The sequence below is a fragment of the Labrus mixtus genome, chromosome 8 (assembly GCF_963584025.1).
Source record: "Labrus mixtus chromosome 8, fLabMix1.1, whole genome shotgun sequence".
NCBI classification, from domain to species: Eukaryota; Metazoa; Chordata; class Actinopteri; order Labriformes; family Labridae; genus Labrus; species Labrus mixtus.
In genome coordinates this window covers 23,880,244-23,894,242 of record NC_083619.1, presented here as the reverse complement: position 1 = coordinate 23,894,242, position 13,999 = coordinate 23,880,244, and positions in this window count along the sequence as shown.

Below are 13,999 nucleotides of genomic sequence, written 5' to 3'. Positions count from 1 at the left end.
TGCATTCAAAAAGGCCGTGTGTGCAGAAGGAGCTCATTCACAGCTCACAGGGACTCAATGGCTTCATTTGTCCTTGAAGGTAAACACTCACAGAGGAGGCCCTCAAATATGGCCTTTTCAAATGCCAAGGCCCCCTCGGCTCTCCGTCTTATTTGACAATGAACAAATTCCTATTCAAAAGCACTTACTGTGCGATAGCGCGGCATTGTGGTGCCATCAGCACACCTGAGTTAATGAATGAACCACTGTCGAACAAAGCATGTTTACAGATCACCCGCACTGTAACATGACATCCATGTTTGACATATTGAAGTCGGTCCAAAATAAAGACGTTTGCAGAGGATTAAAAATATTCTGTCATCAAGTATTGTCTGGGTTTTCTGTTTGTTTACACAGCCAAGACTCAACACCGAGCCGTCATGTTCAAAATGTATTCCTGCGGATGGATTCAAAGCAAGATGTAAATGTTGTACTGTGTGTGTGTGTGTGTGTGTGTGTGCAAATAGTTAATTGATGTTTTAAAGTTTCCTGTATTATTTATACAAAATGTTTCCGTTCAGAGTCATGTTTGAACAGTTGTCCTGTTACTTTAAGTGAATTACTTCAGTAATTAGTGTCAAGGTTTTGGATTGTACAAATAGCCCATGTAACCAATCAGAGAGCTAGAATAGGCAGACAGGCTATGACATGCTGTACGTGTATGAAAAAGTCAGGTTGACAACTCTCAGAGATACTTGTGCACAGAACCACGGGACGCTTCCACAACTTCAGGGCTTTTTTTCCCTCATGCGTGGCGGGCGGAGTCTGAAAGCATCATGGTAACAGCAGACATGCCTGTTTCATGCGCCCCTCCCCCCTCCACTCATAAAAGATATAAAAGAGAGAGACATTAGCTGTAAATAGCTGCAAACCTCCAGCTGCCAGGGAATAATTGTTATGATTTAGCTTGTGTTTGTTGGTGATGCAGAGTGAGTGAGTGAGTGAGTGTGTGCTTCCACCTGTGGGACTTTTCAAAGGAAACTTTATCGACCATTATCAATGCTCAGTGGGCTTGGTTGTTCTTAACCACTTCATTGAGTGAATGCAGTCTGAGTTGACATTTCACCAAAACATGTATACAATCATAACTATGCCCGACCTTAGTGAACTGATTCAAAGAGTACAGAGACGAGCTAACTGGCTGGTCGACATCTCGCAAAAGAACTGCTGCCTGCTGCCAACCATACATAGTGCTGTACGCAGGCGAGAGCCGATATTCTCACTGTTGAACATTGCTGCACTATTAGATGGACTTTGAAACTACCATTTTGAGGTGGAAAAGTTACAGATCGTCGCTTTAACTGTTTCAACTGTCTAGATTTAAACTTACTACTCCGACTGTTCTGACGACTTGTTGACCAGTTTTTGAAGTCTGCAACAAAAAGTGACCACTGACTCAGGATCTTATTTTCCTTTATTTATTTGATCCTTTATACATTGTAGAGATACATTTTTATCCTTTCATTTTTGATCTTTCAAATGAATTGTGTTTTTATCTGAAATGTGTCGTTTACCTTGACGACCAGAAGTTAAATACGCCCCTGCATCGCTTAAGCACACAATCGTTGGCATCTCCACTGGCATGGAAAGCGAAGTGAAAACATTACGTTGAACAAAATCATGGAATCTGCTGCTCAGAATTAAACACCTGAAAACAACAAACACCAAGCACAACAGTAAAGCCTTCCTGAATGAACCTCAAATACCAGAGACAATGTCTGGATCAGATAGTCAAAATACTGTGACACCACAACACATTTCACCCTGCAGGTTCCCAGCGCGCTGCAATGAGTCATCAACGACGCAGTCTATCCCAGGATGCACCACGTGGGCACGCGGCATTCCCAGGTGAGGTGTGTGTGTTAGATTGTCTGTCATGTCTTTCAATGCACAACTACACACAGGTGGCCTTTGTGAAATCCTGACAGTTCACTCTGTCAACACAAGGGACACAAAATAACTTCAGCTCCAACATCAACACCTGAGAAAGTTTCAGACGGCGAAGGTGTGAAGGTGTACTTTTTCCTTCGAGAGAGAGAGGCCGCACATTCCCACGACACCTGTAAACTTCCACTCTTTATTTGATTCCTGATGCAGCCAAGCGCCGTCACACACAAGCCAACACGCCCACGCTTCAGATAAAGGTAGTGTACTCTTGCATGACGGAAACGCAAAACAAACGCGAATTTGAACCATCCGACGGACTCTTTGTTCCAGCACGAAGCGACCAGACAGGTCGCCAGGGTGCGTTTGTTATTAAACATGCTTTCATATGAAAGAGAGCTTCCTCATTGAAATAAAAAGATGAATTGAGTTTGACATGCATTCATAAATGAATGGTCAAAACCTTGTTTTTCTCTAAATAAGGCTCCTTGAAATTTGAACTTAAGTATTGCTTAATTGCATTATTCAAAGTAAGTTATGTGCTGATGTTCTTCACTCTCATTTGACCTCTGCTTTGGTTTCCACAACCTCCTGATTTAAATAAATATGTGACTGTTTAGCTGCTAAATGCTCCATGGTGTTTAGCAACTAGCGTCTGCCAGGGGCGTTTTTTTTCTTCTGGGTATTTTATGTGCTGGTTTCACCCATTTTCAATACAAATCCAATGCAGTTCAGCGTTTACAGCAATAAGCATCATAGCACAACCCCCCCCCCCCCCCCCCCCCCCCTCACCTCCCCCACAGGGTCAGCTGCGCCCTCAGTTAAAAACAGTTCAACAGTTAGAAATGGATTACAGGCGGAGACAAAGTATCACACAAGTAACACGTTTTTCTGTTTGTTTGTTTTTGTTTTTTTCTCATCGAGAAGGAACATTTTTTGCAGCACATGCTGTGAGTTTTGGCAAACACCTGTCTCCACTTTCGGCGCAGGCTCAGAAAATGTTTGGCAGCTGATCTCGTGCTGCTCTCCGATAAGGTCAAATGAACTCAGTGAATGGAAGCCTTTTGCTGTCACAACAATGCCGCTGTCCTACCGTGGTATGAATCAAAAGGTAATCCCTGACGAAATGTTTGTTAAGATGTACAAACTGTTCGTCTTGTCTTTTCTCGGAACTTGCTAAGCTTTTCTTCTCAGTTTCTTTTCTCTTCTGTTTGCTCCACTGACCTGCGCAAAAACAAAGAGAAAGAAACGTCCTGCGTAGCCACTCCATCGGCATTGTTTCAGCTCACCCCATCAGCGTGCAAATCATGTAAAATTGCAGAGAAGGGTGGGTGCGTATGCTGTAATTTCAATGGAATATGTGCGCTTAAATTAGAGCGCGGCGTGGTTAGGGGGGGCGAATGAGCCGAGGCGCTGGGGCCGCTGCCTGGTGATTGGCTGCACGTTGGGCTAACAGACAGGGCCTTTCCACTGGTCGTGACGGGCGGTTCTGATGTGGCGGACCACGCGGTTCTGATGACGGGGTTGCATGTGTTCCTTGACCCTGACCATAATGGACAACTTTTACCCGCCGGAAGAAAATTACAGCCCCTCAGGAATGTTGCTGTTATTATTTTTCCTTCTTCTTCCTATAAAATAGAAGAGGACTTTTCAACGTGTAAGCAATTATAAAACCATCGCAGCAAAGCATCCGCAGAGGGAAATGGGCTTTTTTTTTTTTTTTTTTTGTCATTGTAGTCCATGTAGGAGGGTTCGATATGATTGACAGGGAGTCCAGACGAGTTTAAAGGGATGTTCTGCCAAATTAGACAAAATCATTCAACACATTTGACTAATTTCTTCCTCTGCAACCCCCCAAAACTACCCCACTAACTCTCCACCACGGCTGACATTTATAAAAATATCTTTCAAGGGGAGAGGATGTCAAACAATGTGCCATGTGAGTTTGAGCTAACAACAGCATACATGGTTTTCATTCAGAGGGAACACATGCTCTAAGACTTTCCCACACCAGCTTCTAACAATACAACTCAAACACTTTAACATCTCTTGTGGGAGCAGAGCGAGTTTAACTCCCCCTGAGATTTAAATCATCCTTAAAATATATATCTCTCCTGGAGGATTCCTCCAAACCAACCTGTGCACGCTGGTAAAACTAAAAGTGACTCACTAAAGTCCTTATAAACTGAAATTGCTTGATATATTTGGCTCGAGTCACCCGGGTAAATTTAACGGGGTCTGTAAGAAGTTAAATAGAATAACCACATGGGTCAACACTAAAAGTGAGGCTGGTTTGGCTCGATAGAGGGTCCAGCATCTGTTTAAAAGCTAAGAGCTGAACACAAATGGGAAAACTCTGGCTTTTTGGAAAGTGGAGCCCGAAGCAGAAAACGAAACAGGTGGCAGAGCTGAGCTGATTCATCCTTTGGTAGTGAAACTCCTCATTAGGATGTCGGTGAGGAGATTCTGTTCAACTTCGAGACACAAACACGTTTTTTTTGGTTCTTTTCCCCCTTTTTTTTTTGACGTGTGGAGATAAAGATCAGTGGGATTAGCACAGCTTGAATTCAGAGAGATGACTCTGAAAGTCTTTTGGGGAGTAATGGTTGAGGGGGGAGGAAGGAGGGGGGGGGGCACCTTCAATGATCATATCTGTTGTTGAGGATCAAAGGAGAGGGGTCTTAAAGCCCCGAGGGATGCTGTTGCCTCTTGTTGCTCCTCACCTCACTTCACCTGTCCCGTCAGGTGTGTAAGTGTAGGACCGGGGGGGGAGGGGGAGGGGGAGGGGGGGTATTCAAGCTTATTATGTGACAGACGAGAGAAAGGAAGAAGAAGAATTCCCTTCAGTCTTTAAACATTTTACACAGTGTTTAGGTAATGAAAGGTGTCCCGCAGGCACATCCGGATCTGTCTGCTAAATTAAGCGGCTGTTTAAATCCTCGTGTTATTTATGGGAATGCTTTGAATCCGACGTGCCGTGTATGGATCACACTTCCTCACTACACTGTACAGTACTACCACCAAGCTTGTAATACTTGTTTTTATAGTCTAGGCACTTCTTTTTTTACTTTATTTAGATTTTTCTTTGTTTACGAAATCATTTTGGTTTGAATCAGTTTTTAACACCTGTTAGTTCAGTTTTTATTTTTTTGAATTGATAAGCACCTGTCAGGGGATAAAAGACAGAAATGGCAGAAATCCAAGATGGGGGAAAACTAAACAAGTTGTCCAACACTATAATGACAGCTTTTCGCCTTAATATCAATGCCACGTGTGATTCGACATAAAAAATGATCAACAAACGATTGGTAAAGAACACACTGGTGAGCAGAATAGAGTATGGTGCAGCTTCAGTACGTGCACGAAGATGACAAACGATCACATCAGTAACCTGGCCATGCAGCTCACCCCAAAAAATGACGGTTCATTTTATGGAGTCTGTGCATGTGTTAAAACAGATTAGTTTAGTTTATATCACTTTAAGTGTTAATATTCCACACAGATTCAGGTTTTTTGTTTAATAATGAAAATGTTTTTCACAGTCCAGTACTCTTTATTTAGTTAGTTTCCCTTAAGTTTAATAACCTTAACTATTAAATGGCTCTGACACAGGTTTAATCTTAACTATTAACTATTTCTAACCTTTTTTATTCCAATGATTAGCTGTCAAGTCCCCATTCCCAAGAAATTGGGTAGATACTTCAAGAATGAACTTTTAGATTTTTTAAAGTAAATAAGTGACTTTTATCAGTGAATAATGTAGCTGTGAGCAGCTGTACACAAATACAACAATATGTGATATTATTATTGTTCCTCATGCACCAACAAAGACAATATTCACTATTGTGCGTTTTTTGCTGTTCAATTCCTTTATTGCAAGATTCCCTGTTAATCTTTTTTCTTTATTAGCATTTGAGTGCCTTTCCTTTTCCCTTGATGATTTTGTCGTTCAGTACACTAAGTAGAAACCAGTGCCTGGAAGCTGAGAGACAGATTTAGCCATTATTATAACTCAGTGATTCAACTACACGTCCTGTTCCCGCATTAGCACCCAGTGGGATTTGCACATTCTTTTATTAATTTCCCGTCTGTTATGATCAGGCACCATTACTGATGTTAATGAGAGGTCTCTGGTGTATTACTTTGAAACAATAAGTTGAGCACCGAGGAAGCACATCCTTCATGCGACATTGACACATCAAACAGGAAAAGCAGTGTAAAATTTCCAAACTGTTGAAATGTTGCAGGGAAACCTTGTTCTGCAATTGTTTCCTGTTCGCACACTTGGAGCTGCAGTCTTTGATTCAGACTTGTAATTTATCGCTTCAGTGCCTCGTGATCTCCTGTGGGCATGAGAGTAAATTGCCCCTCAGTGTAGATGTGGAGATAGAGATCACAGCGCTACAACCTCAGCCTTGGTATGCTGATGGATGGCGGCTGAAGCTTTTTTTTCTTTTTCTTTTTTACTTGTTTGGAGCTGAGAGTCAAGAAGTCAATTAACCTGGGGTGAAAAGGTCGATTTAAGGATATTTTAACTGGCAGGGTTTTAGCCTCTCTAATATATTTCCATTCTTTAACACCTTTTCCAGTCCTGCACCTACAGAATCTGCAAAATCAATGCAGACATAAACATGTTACCATTATAGAAATAATAACGCTCATGTTTTAGCAGGTGTCATTTTTACAGTGTTAAGCCCAACAACCCAACAGTGATAAATGGCATACACGGGCAGACTAAATAGTTCATCTTATGTATTTAGGAATCATATAGAGAATAGTCTTCTCTGCTTCCTTTCAACTTGATTACATAACCCTAACCCCTAACCCCTAACCCCTAACCCTTATCCATGGTAAATGTGCACAAAGGCTTTTTTGGCCTGCATGCTGTGTAGCTCTTAGTCTGAATCTGATCTGATGCCGTCTATAAAGCTTTAAAAAACTCTATAGGATAAATGAATATTCTAGCTGGTAGTCTGGTTTGCTTCTGTATGTCGTATATAAACCATGAGTGTTTCGCAATCAGCTAAAAACTAACAGTATGCTTGAGTAAGTAAACGTTTTGCATTTACGTCTAAGGATGTCTAAGCTGTTAATAACATATATACCTTAAGTGTTTTTCCATTGAGCAACGTGTGCTGTTACAATACCCACTAGGCCATAAGTCAGTCACAGTAATTACAGACAATAATCTGTTTAATTGCTGTGAGGTGGGCGAAGGTTGTATCTCGCTGTCTGCACAGCTAATACATCATTTACACATTAATCAACGTGGGAGGCAGTCTCCAGGGGCCACACCTCCTAACAGACAGGAGTTACTTCATCAGACTGTGATATGAAGACACGCCGTGTTTGCTGAAAGTCCAACGTAAGAGCATCAGCTAATCTCGTCAATCACGTTGAAGATTAACAATAAGCGGCATTCTTAACGCACGCGTCTATTTCGGGATTGTATACATGTAGATATATTTTTTAAATCTAAGTGCTGCAGGATGTTTGAACCCTTAACGGTCTTTGTCTTATGCACGAGCACACAGCAAGCAAACCACGTGTGCAACCACCCTACCCCTAATCATAAATAAAGGGGGTGCTTTAGAAGCGACCCCATCATTGCACCACTGAAATATATACCCATCAAACAAGCTATTTCTGGTCTGAACTGCTTCATGTGGTTGATTTTCTATTTTTGCCTCAGCCTTGAGTTTTAAACTGAAGGATATTGTATACCCTGACCGAACTCAAATTGCAAATTATATGAGGGGAATCATGTGCAGATAGGATGAATCACAGTAGGTTATCATAACCAGCACTAAGTCAAACACAAGTCGTGCTGAATGCGTCCTCAAACCCCTGTCCCGAGGCTGCATCCCAAAGGTTTATTTTTACTCAGATGTGAATGGTTATGGCAGCAGACCGACATATGGCTGTAAGATCGAGTGGTCTTGGTGGAAAACGGGGACGGAAATTATAGAGGGGGAGAGCTGGTGTCACACTGGCCTCTCATTCCTCCTCTTCTCGTCAGACTGATTGGATAAATACACAAGGTTTCTCGGAGACCGGGAAACAGTAACAGGATGAGGACAGTGGTCGCATGCATCACCTGCATTTACAGCGGGAGAGTTTTTATTGAACTTTTCATCCAGAAAGTTTACAACGTAGGCCCGCTCTTTCACAGCAGTGCAGTACGCTTGAGAGTAATTGTGTCGAGCTCTGGAAGGACACTCTGTTTTGTGAGGATGTGTAACACGGCAAAAGACACTGACCCATAAAATTATAGTATGATGGACAGCAACACGAACGCCAAAATTACGGTGGCTGGGAAGTGCAAAACAAAATTACAAAGTGTGAAACAAATTTACATTTTGAAAACACTTTCATGTTTTATAAGACAAATTTACAAGATGTGAAATCCTTTAACAAGTGCTGAGACAAATTTACAAGTGGCAGAATACTCTTACCAGTTCCCAAATTTACAAACAACAGATTCTTGACGGAGAGGGAATGTACCAAATGCCGGAATCGATTGAGTGAGGGGGGTCAATTTGTTTGTTTTGGCAGAGACTTGGCGATCAGTGATATGGAGTGATACAGAGTTTGTGCTTACAGAGAGATGTTTTGCCCGTTTTGAGGAACTCATTCAAGCTAGATTAATCAGTTTTGCTTTTCTTGTGAACTTTTAAAGAATACCGATGAGACAGAAGGACCAGATATGCACTTCCGAGTCACTTCCAGCATTTGGTTCATTCCCTTTCCCTCAAGATTCCGCCATATGTAAATTTGTTTTGGGAGTGGTAAAAGTGTTTTTTTTAATTTTTTTAATTTTGTTTTTCAAAATGTAAATTTGTCTCAAACTTTGTAAAAGTTTTTCTCACTTTGTATTTTTTTTTTTGCGCTTCCCAGCCACTGGACAAAATGTTTGTAGTGCGACAGGGTTTCTTTTAAAAGTCAAACAAGTTTAAATCAAGTTCAGTTTGAGGGTTTAATATGTAGGTAAGAAAAAGTAATACGTCTTTGAATAGGGTTTGGTTAGAATGAAGTTCAGAGTCAGAATTACATAAGACAAACTAATAACGAGAGCTTCCCTTGGACTAACAGGTTTAAAGTCAAATCCTCCTGATCTCCACTGTTTTGATTTGTCTTTTTATGTCTCCTTTGTGTTATCCTTTTATGTTGGGAAATATATCGCTCAGACTTTTGCTACATCGACTGCATTTTAATGTTGCTCTCATTTCAAAAAATTTCACAAGAGGAAGTTTTGTGCGAGCTAACATTATTGTAACCTTTAGTTGTGTAATGAATCTGTGATTTGGAGTAAAGTTAAAGAGAGTCGGGATCTTTTTCCTAAAAAAAACAAAAGTAATGCCCCTTAATCATCACTTATGGGCCTCAATACTAGTGTGGTGGTGACTGCGTCTGCAGAGACCCTGTTATCTGCCTGTATCTTTTTATTTTTTGGTCGACTCTTGACGTTTCTGGGCGGGGAGTGTATGTGTTACCTCCAGCCAATGACAGAGCCCAGGTGAGTTTGGGGGTGACTACAATTCAGTGATTGGACGCCATTCCATCCGGAAAATATCGGGTACGCAGACGTTGCGGCAAAGAAGAGAAAATGTAATCATAGTGAGGCGAAACTCCATGCGGATGAAGCTAGATCTAAATCTAGGATGAACTACGGGTTGGCTCTCACCTGCGGATGCAGAGTTTGCCTGATTTCTGTTGGATAGGTAGGTAGCAAACATCGGTGGTTAGCTTGTGTTAGCTTGTAAATAATCCACTGGTGTAAAAATTAAGTGCTAAAAAGCTGCAGTTCCTTGACTGTCCACTTGAGTCTTGCTCTTAGAGTAAAGGTACCCAATTAGAGCCCAAATTAACAGGCCTGTTATTACAGCAGAAATAAACAACGTGGTTTACAACGTGGTGCAATTTATTTATTGATAACAACTGGACGGGGGCAGTTTTTAATTTTTTTTTTATTACTCATCCATTTTTTATTATATGAGGACTCACCGTGGCATAATTGGACATAATAAAAGGGCCGGGCTGATTTGAATGACATGCAGGTACGTTGTAGCTGGTGGCTTTGTTTGTGTTGTTTTTTTTAAACCTGGACGATCCTAGCAAGATGACGAACTAGACGGGTGTTTTTTAGCAACCAAGATTTGGATTTTGCCCGCCTCCGCTCCACCTCTCTGCCTTTGTTTGTATTAGCCCCAAGTTTGTTGGAGTCAGCATTCCCAGTAAGGCCACTGCTATCTTTGGGCTTCATAAGAAGTCTTCAGAAACCAGTGTTGCATGTCACATTTGAGTTGTGACATGTTTAGCAACGAGGAAGTGTTGCTACTGTGATGCTGATGAAACTCGGTGATCAGTCTCCATCCGGCTGTGTTCACTTTCACTCGTCGAAAACAAAAGCTAAAGATCCTCAAATCCACACCTGTTAGCCACTTAGCTTTTTTTGTTCACTGCCTTGTTAGTAGCACAGCTGGAGCAATTTGCCTGTTGACTGTTTTGATTACGAGCTCCTAAACTGTCGTGTTTACAGCGGGAGCGAGCTGCACACTCACTTTCTCCTGCCCAATCTGTCACTGCGGATCAGGTTTCTGGGCCATTCAGTGACTTCGAGTCACTTCTGACTGTTCCCTTTGATGTCAGTAATGTTGTACAAGGTTTGATAGTCTTGGAGAGTTTGTTGTGGCGCGGGACACACTGTACTTTGTGAGTGTGTTGACTTTGCTGCCGTCTATCCAGAGCTCTTTTTTTCAAAGACCAGACCTATTCTAAATGAGACACAATGAAGGATCCAAAAACCATTTAACCTCAGTAAGCAAGGCTGTCCTCAAACCGTGAGCTCATTGGTCGTACTGTAATTACCCGTACTCTTTGAAATCATCCATTGTCACATGTGAATTGAAGTGGATTTGCTGTGAGGGGACAATGAAGCCCCGCTGCAAAACGTCTAGCGAGTGACACTGATGTCAAACACATGTTTCCCCCCGCAGCCCAACAGAAATAGACAAGCCTATTTAGAGGTCTGGTTTGCATGCAGGCTCCAAGGACTGATGTTTGCAATCTGGGAGCCACAGTGGGTTTTTACATGATCAGTAATTCAAAAAGTGGTCGGCCAAAGAATTCCTCTTGTGCCTCTTTGTTTTGCTGTTGCCATGCACTTGTGCTAAAATATCATTTGGTGCTACGGGCCGGCATTAAGACAGCAGAAAGTATGTCGGCCGCAATCCAATAGGCCTATCAGATGTCCAGAGGAGCTGCAGAGGGGAAAACAAATATTTTCAGTAGCAGGGAGCGAAAAAACCAAAAGGCGCTCTGGTGGACAATCAAAGTGAATTAGGGGGTTTCTCGATGTTTATTACAGCTGTAACTGTCCAGATAATATCCAGATGTAGGTTTTATAGATTTGTAGCTGGGTCATTTTGAAGGACGGGAAGAAGAGGTTTGACTTCTGCGGTGCTGCTGAGAATCTGGAGTTGTCGTTATTCCGGGCGCAAGGTGTTTTTTCTGCGCTCGCCGTGCACTTGTTTTTTTTCTTGACCGAAAACATGAAACAGGAACGCAAAGTTACCAAAAAGCTCCTTCAAGCCTTTGAACTCACATCTAACAGCCAGCTGTGCTGTCTCGTAGAAGACAGAGGAGGATTTACCCTCCATTGTGGCTCAACAAAGGACTTCTGAATTAACAGGCTGCCTCAAGCAACTCTGTTCAGCGACAGGAGGAAAATACTACCTTTGTTATAAAACATTCAGCACACACTGGATTTCCTCTCTCCATACATGCTTAATGAAAAGAAAGACGTCTTTTCTTTTTTTTTTTTTCTCCAGAAGACAACTTCCCTGGATCACAAGCCGGACACATCTCTGTGTGTTTAGTGGGGGGGGGGTTGTTTACTCTTGAAGACCAGCGCGATCGCAGGCAGTTGTCAAAGGAAAACATTATTCAAACTGCCCTGCAGATTCTGCCTCAGGATGTGGAGAACCGTCATTTCAGATATGTCATTTTCACGTAATCCCTCAGCGGCGCGGGGCATGTCGTGGCACTGCAGCGCTCCACGGCGTCGAGGAAACACAGATGTGTAAATATAGAGAGAGCTAAACAACTACCGGCGGCTTTGACAGTTCAGTTTGGATAAGCGTAAAAAAAGAAGACACATTAAGTAACTGACAAAACAAACTGACAGGGCGCAGTGACGGCCTTTTTTTTTTCCCCCAATGTTTTAGATACTACGACTGTAACCAGGGTAGTTTTCCAGGAAGTCTGAAACTTCAGCTGAGATTATACACTATAATATAATATGTACTGTCGTCAGGTTTCCAGTTAGTGTCATTGGACTGACTGTGTAGTTTCTGAACATCATCTGTGAGTGATTCATGAGATACACAGAGCTGTGTTTGATGAAAGATGTTGGAGCAAGTTTGTCACATTTTCACTTCTTACAGTTTCACTAATGTAAAGATGTTTTCCGCAGTGATAATAAACCGAAGGCGAGAATATTGTCGACTTCCTGAAACCACAGCATCTGTGGAACTCTGGTTTCTTTTGCCACAAAAAGCTGTGTGCCAATCTTTCCCTCGACTGTCCTTTCTTCTCTTTGACCTCTGTTTGGCCTGGCGTTCGGTGCCTCATACCAGACGTTTGGATCCGAACGTCCTCGTCTCTTTTTTTTTTTTCTTCTTTCTGTCCACTGTGTGCCTTTTCTCTCTCTTTTTCTCCCTCTGGGTTTGCTCTTTTTTTTTTTGTGAATGTTTTGCCTCTCGTGTGTTTGAGAGGAGGTCATATGGCTGGAGTGTGATTGGTGACATCTGATGTTTCTTGACGTTCTCCTGATTGCATTTTTGTCGTTTGCGATGTTTCAAATATTTTTTCTCTGTCGTCCGGATGACTGTGATCATTTGACCATGTTTGGTCTATTCAGCACATTAGACATGTTTTTGAGTGTCAAACCATCGATCCTCTATTGCTCGTCCTCTTCTTTTCTCTTTCCAAACAATTTGCATATCCAAATGTTTGGTCTGAGGAAGTCTGTATGCTTGTGAGGCCTCTTGAGGAAAACATTTGATCTTGAGCTTTGCCAATAAGAAATCGAGCAGACTTAAAGATATCATGTTTTTGGACTGTTGATCAGAGAAACAACAGTTTGACGTCCTTCATATTAGGCTTATAGACATTTCCATCCACATTTATTTTTTACTATTTACGTACCTCTTCAAGACTATCTTGTTACCAATGATCATGATGATGATGATGATCGTTGGGAGAGGAGTTATTATGTAAAGGTAAAGTGGCCTCGGCCTGTAGAGAGTCTAAAACATAACTGACACATATCAAGTTTGTTTTTGTCTGTCTCCTCTTAAACACCAGAAACAGAATGAAACAAGCAGCCTTCAAAACAGCCAACTTTCATCAAGGGAATAAATGACAGAGAAACAGTATGCTCATAAGTAAAGTCAAAAGACATTTCTTACTCTAATCTTTAAAAGAGCAACATGTAAGATATCTTTAATTCAATTTGAAAAATGATCTTACTATATCATCAGACATTAAGGAAACATGCTATGTTGAAGTGCTGGCTTCTCTGACAAAAATACAGGAGCAAGTAAGTCCTCTCAAGTTTCGATTCCGGTCCTGAATGATCTGTATTTGTTTTGAACAGAGAAGGTAGGCCGCTTGGAAAAACGATGGTTTTTCCGGGCAAACGCCAAACCAGCAGGTGTCGCAGTGATGGAAAAGCACGGTGGGAAAGCAAACTGGTTCAGATATAAATGAATCTCCCCGACCTAAAAAAAGCCTCTGCATGTTTCTCATGAGCTCCACGAGCAGAAACGTGCTCAAACTAGACTGACACAGAGCTGGCTAAACACTGACGCTTCAGTGTCCGCGACATGGCAACTCACGCGCACATCGACTCTGGAGATGAGGGGGCGGGGCGAGGGGGAGACAGCCCTCTCTAGTGTTTTGAAATTTGGCTGCAGTACCAACTTTAAACACTACATGTCAGAGTGACATATTGCTCCTTCTTAAAGAGCTCGGCTGTTTGGCCCTGCCTCAGTTTTTTTTATACTGAGTGTAA